Genomic DNA, 13,158 nt, shown 5'->3' with positions numbered 1-13,158 from the left:
TAGAATGTACATCTCATGCCACATCTTCTTATGTTTTCCACTGCTCAGTCAGCATTAGTGCACCCACAGAAATCAGGTGGGTAAAATGCACACATCCTGAGCTATACAGCTTTGATCCCCACAGTTATAAATCTTAGCAATATTTGTATATTAATAATATCTAATAATGCAAACAAACAATAACTAATAATGCAAACAATGAATGTGATAGTGACATGGGGGAGGGGTTATCCAAGCAGTGGATGTTAAGACAAAAAAATGACAGTAAAAGAAATCTTGTCAGATAAAAACATCCAGAAATGCAACTGTTTTAGGCACTGTGATGATGTGAGGTACTGACAGCTGTGCCAGAAAAAGTGGGGCAGTGGATGTGTAACATATGCCAGCATAGCTAGCTGGAGTTTTGTAAAGAATTATATGCCATTTGTATATCAAGCTGATTTGTACAGATGCTTGTGTTGAAAACATGTATTTGTAAATCTGGTTGTGTTAAAAATGTACCAACAGTGGGCCGTGCTGGACAGAAAAGAAATACACCTGTATGACTGTATTGTAACTGTTGAAATGAATATATTGTAAGAGGATACTGGAAGAGAATATGTTAATCTCAGTCCAGCTAACTTTGAAAAATAGTCTGAAATTAAATGACCTAGTTTAGGCCATAAAGCTTGCATCTTCCAGTTCTGATTGCAGCCAGAGACAAAATGTCTGAAAACCAGAACTAGAAATTCTACTGTATTGTCCTTAGGGGTGAACTAATTGCTACATTGGAAGGGTGGAAGTTTTTGAATGGTTTTATAGCTTCCAGATGCTATAACACATCTTAGTAAATCTCTATGTGTGTATAGTAACACATATATGCAAGATTCTGGCCCAGTTTCTAGTAAAGGGTGTAGTGTGGGAACCAGAAGTCAAGTGACGAGATGTATGTGATGTCATTCTGTAATCCAGCACTGAAATGATGTTTTAATATTAGATGAGACAGAAGTCTCAGGGCAGTCTGTTTGTGATACCTGACAAAGAAGGACAACAAACCCACTTCTTCCCTTGCTCTAGTAAGTGAACTAGGGAACAGAAATTCTTTAGTCATTCAGGAAAATATAGTAAGATTAGTTAAGTATTGTTTTTCTGTATATGTGTGAACCTTTCTATCTGTGTTATTTTTAATATTTCACGTGACTGAAATTCTGGTGTTTTTTGTAAATATATATCTAGTATTTTCATGATCTTTTATTATTTATTATTAAATATATTTAAACTTTTTATTGTAACTGGTCTTTTAGAGAACATTTTAACCTTTGAGAGTACTTATATTTATTTGGTGACACTGTGGCCACTTCTGAAAGCCTTTCTGCATTGGTCAAACACTACTATTTGTATTACTATTAATTTTACTCAGTATAATTGGGTACCCTTGTAAGAGCCTTAGAGTAGTTGGATTTAGAGTGCTCTGGTGGCAGTATAGTCTTGACAGAGGGGGCATAGCTGGCAAATCAGTGCCAGCCTTTCCCAGGTGTGTGTGTATGTGTGTGTGTGTGTGTGTGTGTGTGTGTGTGTGTGTGTGTGTGTGTGTGTGTGTGTGTGAAAATCAAATCTCAAAGATTGCATGTGTCAGCTACTTGTAGCAGGGACACAGAGCACTGGTTTGACAGAGAGGGTGGTGGAGGACTTGGCTTGGAAAACTTGGCTGAGGACTCAACCTACAGCTGTGGTCAGTCTGGAATCTTATCTGAGGCCTGGTGAAAGAGAGGAAAGCCCAACCCCAGGATGGAAGTGTGTTCCCTGTGTGCTCTCAAGGGAAATTGTGCTTGGTACAGAGAGTTGCATCTGGAAATGCTGTGTGTGTTTAATTTTGTTCCAAGTGAACGCCCATCATCAGTGTCTGTGGTGTGTGTGGTGTGGATTGAGGCTCCTTGATTACTGGCCCAGAGAAAAGGTGTCACAGATACAATTTATTAATTTTTATTTATTTATAGGTTCATAGGTTGGTTGGTACTAGGCTATTGGCCCTAAGGCCTATACAAGCCTAGCCATAACAATTCCCTGGCTATTTCTTCCCACACTATTTACTTCCTGGACCCATGTCTAGCAGGGCAACTGACATGATCCCCGGGGTGAATTTCCTTTCTCCCATCCAATCGTCAAGGTTCCTTTTGAAGATGGCCAAAGAGATACTCTGTTTGACATGTATGGGCAGTCTATTCCAGTGTCTGGGGAGTGTCTGGGTCAGGAACCTATCCCTCCAGAATGTTTTGTTTATTGTGACAACAAGGTTTAGATCCCTGGAGCATGTGGCTCTGAGGGATTGGGATTTCTTTAAGTGTAGCATGTCCAACAGCTCTGGGTTTGACATGGCCTTGTATGTTAAGCAGAGATCGCCTCTGAGTAGATGATATGCAACAGAGTATAGCTGGAGTTTTTTAAGGTGGTCAGCATAGGGCATCTGCTTTAGGCCTGTGATTCTTTTAGTGAGGTATTTCGGTGGCTTTTCCAGTTGTTGCAGATGTCTTGAGAGGTACATACCAAATGGGGAGTTGTACTCTATAATGGGTCTAATAAGGCATGAGTACAGTGGTACAATGACCTCCTTTTTTTCTGTATGAAAAGCCCTTAGTGATGAGGTGTGCCACATAGAAGGATTTCCTGGCTGTTGTAGCAATGTGGTTATCAAAGGTGAGACCACTGTCCACCTGTGTCCCTAAGTCTCTTATCACACTTTCGGTGTTTAGTGTACTGCCACCTATGTGGTAATTCATGGGTACATGTTTTTTCCCAAAGGGGATAACTGTACATTTCTTGGCATTGAGCTTGAGCCTATGGCTCTGGAACCAAGCATCTGTTTCTGTAAGGCCCTTTTGTAGAGTATCCACATCATTTGGAGATTCAATAATGGCTCCCAGTTTGCATTCATCTGCGAACTTTGTTAGCCAGAGTCTCTTAATATTGGCATGTACTTCAAAGAAGCAGATGCCAAACAAGAGTGGTCCCAGGACTGAACCCTGAGGTACTCCACTTGTCACTTGTCTGGAGCTGGATTTGGAGTCAGCTACTTTTACAGTGTGGGTTCTGTCAGTAAGCCAGTTGGCAGCCCATCAAGTGATGTAGGGATTAATGCCCAGCTTAGTAAGTTTATCTATAATTCAAGAGTGGGGGATGGTGTCAAAGGCCTTGTCGAGGTCCAGATAGGCTGTGTGGACCGCCTTACCCTCCTCCATGGCTCTAGAGACTGATTCTAAGAAGTCAATCAGGTTCAGGAGACAAGATCGGCACTTCACAAACCCAAACTGGATGGTGTCCAGTGTTTGAAGGTTTCCAATGTCTTTGTTTATAAGTTCCATGATAATACATTCCATGGCCTTGCATATCAGGCTCGTCAGACTGATGGGGTGGTAGTTCCCGGGATCCAAGGTGGATCCCCCCTTGTGGAGTGGGATAACTGTAGCTGTGCGCCACTCAGTGGGCATGAAGCCTGAGATGAGGCTATTATTAAACATGACACTTAGGTGAGGTGCCAGTTCATTTTGTAGCTCATGTAGTACACAGCCCGGGATGTCATCTGGTCCCATGGATGCTGTATTCTTAGCTTTGGAGAGTGCGTTTTTTTTACCTGTGTGGCCGTTATTATTTATTCATTCATTCATTTATTGCCATTTGATTACCGGGAAAGTCTGACTGGGTAGGAGCCCATTTTCAATAGAGGCTTGGAGAGAAGAGCTCCAAATTATAACAAAACATTTTAAGAATAATAATTTAAAAATGATACAAAAAACAAAAACAGTTTAAATAATTATACCAAATCAGGCATAATATGAAAACATTGGTTAAGAATAGATAGAAATTATATGACAATGATTTAATATTTTGAGATATTTTAGCCAGTTTATAGAGAAATGAATGGCAAGTTAGTGTAATACAAACAAGAATTGCAATATGAAGTAAGAGAAAAGCAGGCTTATGATATATTTAAGAGAGAAAATCAGGAGAGAGAAATTAATAGAAGTAAAGAAGTAAGTGAAGAAGGGAGACTAAGAAGATTTAAGGTATGATCAGGTATTCCATATTTAGAGACATTCCCTGGGATTCATGAACCTTGTGCCAGGCGCACGCATAGCGTAGGCATTACAACGCCAAATATGGCCGCCGAGCGATTCTGGTACGATCCAAGTCCACGTGCACTACCGGCGTGTGCCAGATCTGCGCAGCCCCCGGCATAGGTATGCTAAACACCCCATGTGCGGTGTGTCACCATGCAAATGAAGGCATATAGCGATTCACGAAGTGGTGCAGGCATAGCATAAGCCCACGGCAATGTAAACCAAAAAAAAACGGTTTACATTTTCCCAAACATAACATCGGAGTAACGGAAGAGTGTCAGACCCACGTATCACACTGTTAACATATGCCAATGGCGAAATACACAGAGAATGGCAAAAGAAAACATGCACAACACGTAAATAACAACTTAAATGGAATGTCCACAGTAACTCACATCAGAACCGCAGGACATGTGTGCGGAAGGTGCAACATAATGAAATAATATAACAATGTTATAAAACAGCATCATAATAGACATCAGGTCCACAGCATAATACACCATGGTATGCATGGAACGCCACAACCACGGTGCAAGGGTTGCCAAGGACTCACAGCAGTCTTCGGCGTGGTAACTATGAATTAGTAGTCAATGCCATGCAAATGAGGCAGATAATACTGAATCGCAAATTCCCTGCCGGAGTAAGGTTGTACCAAACGGAGCAGTGGTAATACACTGAGGAGTGGCTCAGAGAGAATACATGACATCTGCAGAGGGGTGTGCCACCGTAGCAGTAAGCACATTGGAGCACAGCAAACCTGGGCTGTACATCACAAATCAAAGCTGCAGGACCGGGGTGTGGGGTAATAGTTTAGCTGAGAGCACACAATGAGCACAAAAGTGCATGTGTACGAGGATGTTAACGTTCCCGGAACCTAGTCATGTGACGCACGCCCCACAAACAATATCGGAAACAGGAAGGTGATGTGAAGAATATAAGGAAATGCGGAAGAAGTGTAATTGGAGTACTAATGAGCAATCAACACTAATCAACCCACGAAGGCCAGTTGGTGGCAGCTGACAACTCTGAATGCAGAAACCTGCAAAACGTGATAGGGGAGGCATATGAATGCAAAGAAAGTAGGGGAGGTAGCAGACTGCAAAGATAGAAGACCTGACACAGCAGAGCAAGGCAGACAGGCAGCACAATGGCAGTAGCACACAAAACGCATGATATGCCATGTCCATGAAAGTAGAAATGACAGTGCTCTGCAGGATGCATGCCAGAAAATGGTAGGTGCAACGTGCAGAAATAGTAAGGGAAGGTCGAAAGGTAATCCATGGCAGGCAAGAGTAATGCAACACCAAAGGCAACACTGTTGTAGTTCCATCGGTAAAACACGGAAGATAACCCTTAGATACAGCCGTACAAACACACCCTATGACATCATCGGTGTGCACAGCACAATAGTATAAAGTGTGAATGCACACAACACACAGCCGTGTATTCCCAAATGCCGCACCATAGGTGTAAACACACGGAGAACTTTTAAAATGTACATGTTGGGTGCTGCTGTAGCTGTGATCCATCAGCATGTGTTAGAGACAGACGGTGTTGTGGAGGAGGATGCCGACAACCACCGCAGGCCTCGGAGGAGGAGGAGAGTGTTCAGACCAAGGGTAACCTACCAGGGGCTACATGACCAGGAGATAGTGGAGCGTTACAGGGTGGACAGGGACATGTTACAGCAAATAGTTGAGCTGTGCCGGCCAGGCCTGAGAACAAGAAACAACAGAGGGGAACCCATCCCAGTGGACACAAAGGTATGTGTAAGCTTGCGAATACTGGCCACAGGTACCTTTCAAAGGCCAACTGGAGATATAATGGGCATCTCACAGGCATCAGCATCCAGGGTACTACACCAGTTCCTGGATGCCATGTTACCACATGCCAATGAGCATATATTCTTCCCCAGATCTCAGGAGGAGTTGGCTAGCTATATGCGCCACTTCCACCGTGTGGCACAATACCCGGAGGTATTGGGTGCGATAGACTGTACGCACATACAAATCAAGTCACCACCTGGTGAGCAGGGTAGATGCTACATAAACCGCAAGGGATTCCACTCCATCAATTGCCAGGTCGTGTGCAATGCCCAGGGCATTATCATGGATGTGTGTGCTGGCAGCCCTGGAAGTTACCACGACTCCCATATCTGGCATGCCTCACAGCTGTACCAGGTATTTGTCAGGGGGGACATCCCACAAGGCCATCTCGTGGGGGATGCTGGCTATGCACTGGAGTCGTGGATGATGACTCCCATCAGAAATACACACACACACATGCAAGAACGCCATAATGAGGCACACGCACAAACTAGAATAATCATAGAGCATGTGTTCAGGATGCTGAAATCACGGTTCCGGTGCTTGGATACATCTGGTGGAGCCTTGCAGTACTCTCCAGGCACATGTGCCCACATATTCATAGTATGTGCCATGCTACATAATATGATCCTGCGGAAGCAGCTGCTGCAGGGACATAATGGTGAAGGGCCACAAAGCCCACCACAATTGCCAAGGCCAGTCCAGGCACAGAGGGTTCCAGACCAGGAACACACTGTGCCAGCCCCAGTAGGCAGATGGAGGCGTACCCAATATGCCTACGCCTTGGCAAAGAGGGAACGTATAGCACATACTCTGACAGCGTAGGCCCCATGGACTGACACCTCCCCACCTGCACACACAGTGAGATGGACGGCACACAAACATGACCACCTGTAAAGTGTAATGTATGGGTGGCCTTATGTGTGACTCTAACATAGGCAGCCCCCAAACACTGTAAACCCAACAGCCAGTGGAACATGTGACGCCAACACCTGAACAGTACGTGAGTCCTACAGCATATGGCATTGCTGTGTGCCTGCCATGGTCACCGCAAGATGTATACATATAAATATATATATATATATATGTATATATATATATATATATATATATATATATATATATATATATATATATATATATATATATATATGATATATATATAGATAAATATGTACACATATACATATATATAATACAGATAAGACAGGGAATTAGAGGGATATAAGGTGACTGAGAGGTATCCCGTGATATCTGTACATAGTATACATAGTGCAACGATAATCTGAACATCCGGGAGGTTCAAAATAAGAGGATACTGCCAACCATGGAACGTGTAACATACCGATATGCATAACCGCGAGGCTGAAAGACCGCCAGAACACAGTACTGTAACAGTACATGCGCGTGTAATAGTATGATGATATGAAGGGAGAGGTAGACACCGCTGCCGGTGTTGTGGTCCACGTAGGTACTGTGTGCAACCGTCCCCGTGAGTGCCGTAGTATGTGTACGTGTGCGCTGAGGGTGCCGTGTGTGTCGCTGTGTGAGTGTAATGTGTGTGTGTCTGCAACATGTGTATGTTGGTGCCAAGTTAGAGGCAGAGCAGAATATTAGGTGTAGGCATACTGTAAACTAGCCTCAGGCACATGTTCACTACTAGTCCCACAGTAGTAGTGACAGCCCCACCCTGGCTGGGTGTGTTGTGACATAGAACGATACAAAGTGAATATGTCCCAGACGGTAGCACAGGAATATTCCCCATAAGAAATGGAAAGGACGTATGTAATAGTCATGCCTGCATGTACGACACTGATATGTTACATGCAATATGATACGTTGGCAAAGCCACACAGCAATAGGTATGTATCGCGGAAATATGTATGTGTTACCCCAGTACTGACCATGGCCACGTGTTGGCCCGTAAACACCGCTGTGTGTTCTACAAGTGTCAAACAATCAATTCCCATCTGAATATGTGGCAACCACTGGCAAACAGGCTATCCCAACAACAGGATCACAATGACTGCAAATATCTGGGACAGACTGACAGGGGATAGTTGTCACATACACATAACCGCTGATATACCAGAGATGTTACGGAGGTATACATGCATCAAGCTCACCTGCAGGCGATACCAACACCACATGACAACAGCCCAACCTACAATCCCATAACAAAAGACTATTAACTGTTAACTCTCCAAGTAGGGATGGAGCACACAGACAACTATACTGGTTATGTAGAGATGCAAGGCCCACAAACCATATCCGTGACGTACAACCACCGATATCCCCCACTGTAGATAATAAAGGAATACAAACCGTAATAGCAGCACAAACATACAGTCAGTCAATGACATCTGCATAACCACAACATATCGCGTGGGAGACACAATTAAAGGCGGATGCATAATTGCATGCATTGTATAAATGCAAACAATAGCCATGTTACAGTTTGGAATGCAATACTCCATTATCATTCGTCGGCAGGACAGGTACACCCACATGTCGAACCAAATACTACACCTATCACACACAATCCACGGGTGACTTGAATGCAGAATATACTTGTCCCTATGCATAGCAGATGCAGTTACACATAACATAAGACAATACAGACCATCTCCATGAAGGTAGGGCAAATATCCAACGCCCAGGCAGAGAATCCAATTATACCCCAGTATCAACGCGTAATTACCGAATGGAGTAGATGCACAGGTGATATGCACGTAATTACTCACGTACACATAGCTGCTGATATACCACAGAAGTTACGGAGGTATACATGCAGCAAGGCCACGTGCAGACGATATCGGAACCAATTAACAACAGCCCAACCCACACTCCCATAACAAAAGACTATTAACTGTTACCTCTCCAAGTAGGGATGGAGCACACAGACAACTATACTGTCCATGTAGAGATGCAAGGCCCACAACCCGTATCCGTCACGTACAACCACCGATATCCCCCACCGTAGATATTAAAGGAATACAAACCGTAATAGCAGCACAAACATACAGTCAGTCAATGACATCTGCATAACCACAACATATCGCGTGGGAGACACAATTAAAGGTGGATGCATACTTGCATGTGTCGTATAAAGGAATACAACAGCCATGTTACAGTTCTGAATGCAATACCCCGTTATCATTCATCGGCAGGACAGGTACACCCACATGTCGAACCAAATACTACACCTGTCACACACAATCCACGGGTGACATGACTTCAAAATATACATTTCACTACGCTTAGCAGTTGCAGTTACACATAACATAACACAATACAGACCATCTCCATGAAGGTAGGGCAAATAGCCAACGCCCAGGTGGAGACTCCAATTATACCCCTGTATCGATGCGTAATTTCCGAATGGAGTAGATGCACAGGTGATATGCACGTAATTACTCACTGAGGAACAGCAATTGGTGGGATGAATCCACATGTTGCTGGTATCGATGTATATAAGGATGACTCTCAGGATATTCAAACCATATGCTCATACCGAAACAGCATTGTACTACTGAAAACGAAAGGAAACGGAAAAACGATATACGATACACGGAACGACACACCAACAAGGTATGTAGAACACACGATATGTAAGGTTGTGTAACGCACGATCTGTATTAATAAGCTGTACTGTATGTGAATGGTGGTTGTAATTAATTACACTTGTCCGTAATGCAGAAAGTGGTGAAAGGTAGTTATGTAGTGATATCTTGCTGAGCATACCAACGCTTGTAGACACCATGTGTACAGCAGTGGGACATCATGTACACAGCAGAGACACCACAAGGGATGCCACAGGAGGGCATTAAAGAGAACAATGCCATACCACACGCTGTTGCTGGCAGTGGATGTCCAACAAGGAAGCGCCATAGCAGGGGATAGTACATGTATGTATACTGTCACAGCATGTGTATGAGCATATACCGTTGATGTCATATGTAAGGTGTGGCCGAAGTGCAAGTATGCCCTGCATTAGGGGATACTATGTGAAATATGTGTAATGTTAAGTTGTCTAGGTAGATATGACAGATATCATACACAGTATCACAGGCATATCATACATAACACAGGTATCGCCTATTGAATGTACAATAACAGGATACATATGGCCTGTAGGTATGGGACAGAGTAGTAGCATGATAGCTAGTCTAAATGGAAGGGACACCAAGTAACCATGCCCAAAGGACTTGTAGTAGCTGCACAGGTGCACAGTGGGCAACAATGCAGTCTGGCAGGTCCACGTGTAAGCACATGGGCAGTGTACACAGTAGTGTCACCTCTCCATGGTAGTGTCCTGTGAACAGCAGAGGCAGGTGTCAACTGCACCACTACACAGTACTGCTGCTGTGGTGGTACCAGGACTACATGTCACTCAAACAGCAAGGGAGGTATCACATGAACAGTGCTACCGTGTGTCCCTGTGGGATGTACACAGGACCTATGTTACACAGCATGGTGTGTGTTGTGTTCGTGGAAGTAACACAGAAGCCCAGCCCATGCAGTGTGGTGTGTGTGCACATATCCATGAGCATTCCGTTCACACTGCCAACCGCAGATGGCATGTATGAGGAGTATAGTTTTATATATATATAATATATATATATATATATATATATATATATATATATATTTTTTTTTTTTTTTTACCTGCCTACTGTAGTCTTTATGTAACCTGTCCTTTTTGGACATTCTTCTATCTTAGTCATTTGTTACAAAGATGTTTACTTTGTTCTATTGGGCTTTTCCTTTGTGTGTGGAGCTTTTCTCCCGGCCTCTACTGAAAATGCACATCTATCCAGCTAGACTAGCCGGTCAACAAATGTAAAATAAAAATAAAATAAAAATAAAATAAATATGCATCACTAATGTGGAGGACATGGGCCGTGTCAGAGCAGAAGACACCCCTGAGTATGTGGTATGCAGATGTGTACAGATGTGTGGTCCGTATGTCAGCCGCATATGTAAACTGTCTGAGCCCAGTAAACATCGTGGCATGTCAATGTTGTGCCATGTAAAGCTGTAGCTGTTGTTGAAGGTACACCATAAATGTGTTAGTGTACCCTTGACTGTGTGTAGATGTGTGTAGTTCACAGGTACAATGGCTACCTATGTACCAGCATCACCCACAGTACAGATAGGTGTGGCCTTGCAGAAGGATATCCATGCCACAGTGGAATACGGTAACCACAGGACTGTGTGTGGCATATGTGTACTGCAACCATGTACAATGTGATATGTATGTACGGGACCACTATCCATGTGATAGTGGGTGAATGTTGTTATGCAAAGGTGATGTGCATGCACCATGTGTCATGCATCCTGATGCCATGATACGCATATGAAGTATCCGCCACACTGACACCCATATGGTTGGTATCGGTATGAGCTGGTGGAGCAATAATGGTGCTTGGTATGTAGGTGTGGGAAATCTAGGCATGGACAGTACTCTGTGACAGCATGTTCCGTATGTAAGCATATAGTGAACATGAGTGGCCCTATGACTGAGGACTGTGTAATGCAATATGTACCTGACATGTAGTAGGGACTATGGTATGCTGGCACCACTGTGTGTACAGTCCATGAGCCACATAGCATAACATCCTGAGACACAGGGTATGATGTGCAGGTGGATGTGTATGTTGTCAATACCAGAATGTGGAATGTTGCTGAAAGGCAATGTGAGGACAGCGTATGATGTGTCGGCCTCCGTACCATCCTCAACTGCCCATGCAACTGTATGACAGGTGGCCAGCATGTGTATGTGCCTTGCTGTGGCATACACAAGCCCAACACGGGTGCTAGGAAAGGACTGGAGGCCATCAATGTGTGTGGGAATCACGTTCCTGAGGTTGTGCCCCATTGCCATGCAGAATGGTCCAGTCATGGGTGTATGACTATAGTCCCACTCGTGCAATGCAGTGCCACCCGTGTGTAGTGCGATAAATGCCGCTGTGTGGCAGTCAGGGTCCACAATGTCCAACAAAAGGCTAGCAGTGAATATAGTGGCCTGGTGCGGAGACATATACCGAACAGGTTGGTGGGATATTACAGCCAGGGACATTGGAAGTTGACATTGGGCCAGTGTCCCAGGACATATTGTGTGCATGTCAGTACTGTGTATGTGACCACAGGGACACTACGATGGCCATGTACGGAGTGCGACCCTGTAGTGAGTGAGAGGGTGTATTGTCGGTAAGTACGCCATCGCCTGGCACGTTGCCAACATTAGCTCGGTCTGCAATGCTTGGGTGACTATTGTATGTGACATAAGATGTGGATGTTGCCAAAGAATACTGACATACCACCACAATGCCTGAGGCCCCACACCGCAATGTGCGGCAGTCATGTTTAGGTAGCTAGCCTTGGAGTATGTGATGATGGACCTCGGGGACCCACCATGGCTGAAAAGTGATGCACCCCACACATGTGAATGTACACCACTGTGCAACAGCCTGTACATGTGGTTGTACATCATATGTGCATGGAACATGACCACCACAGTGGCGTCTGTGAACTGCTCAGTACCGCCATGTCTCTGTGTGGAATAGCATGATTCCTGCAATTGTGTACATGCTACTGCAGTGCACTGTGGTATGTGTCAGCATATGTATGTGCAGTGTCCATCTGCTTGGGTGTCATGATGTTAACAACTGCTGTCAGCAGACGTCCGTAGTAGTTGTTGTAGTACACATGTTCCGTGCATGCTGTGATGGGTGTGTTTCCAGGGTGTGGCTAGCAAGGCCGTGTAGCATATGTGTTGAATCCACCAAAGAGGGGATAACCCAGGTGTGTCACACCAGTCACATGGTGGTAGTGTTCATGCTAAGGGTAGTGCAGGTATGGTATGTGCTGTGTATTGTTTCACCCAGCTGAGCGGAGTGCATGACTCAAGCATGTGTAGGTACATGGGTGTCTATCCCAGGGAAGTGTGGGTTACTGTCAGCACACAGCAGTGGTAGCTGTCTGAGGCCCAATGCACACTATAACAACACAGACGGTATGTAACCTGTGGTGTACACTGTCGACTCTGTCACGTGTTACAATGTGTATAGCAGTCGCAAACACGGTTATCTGCACATGGAGCACCTATGATGCATTGTGTTAAGCAACTATTCAGGATGTGTGCAAAACACTGTGTGATGTGTGAACCCCTCATCTGTGGGTGTTCCAGTCCAGGTATGTGCCTGGAAGGTACGGTCCGTGTACAATCCGTAATC

This window comes from Protopterus annectens, chromosome 8.part0, assembly GCF_019279795.1.
Source record: "Protopterus annectens isolate FY-2018-M chromosome 8.part0, PAN1.0, whole genome shotgun sequence".
Taxonomy (NCBI): Eukaryota; Metazoa; Chordata; order Ceratodontiformes; family Protopteridae; genus Protopterus; species Protopterus annectens.
Note: the sequence above shows the minus strand (reverse complement) of the source record.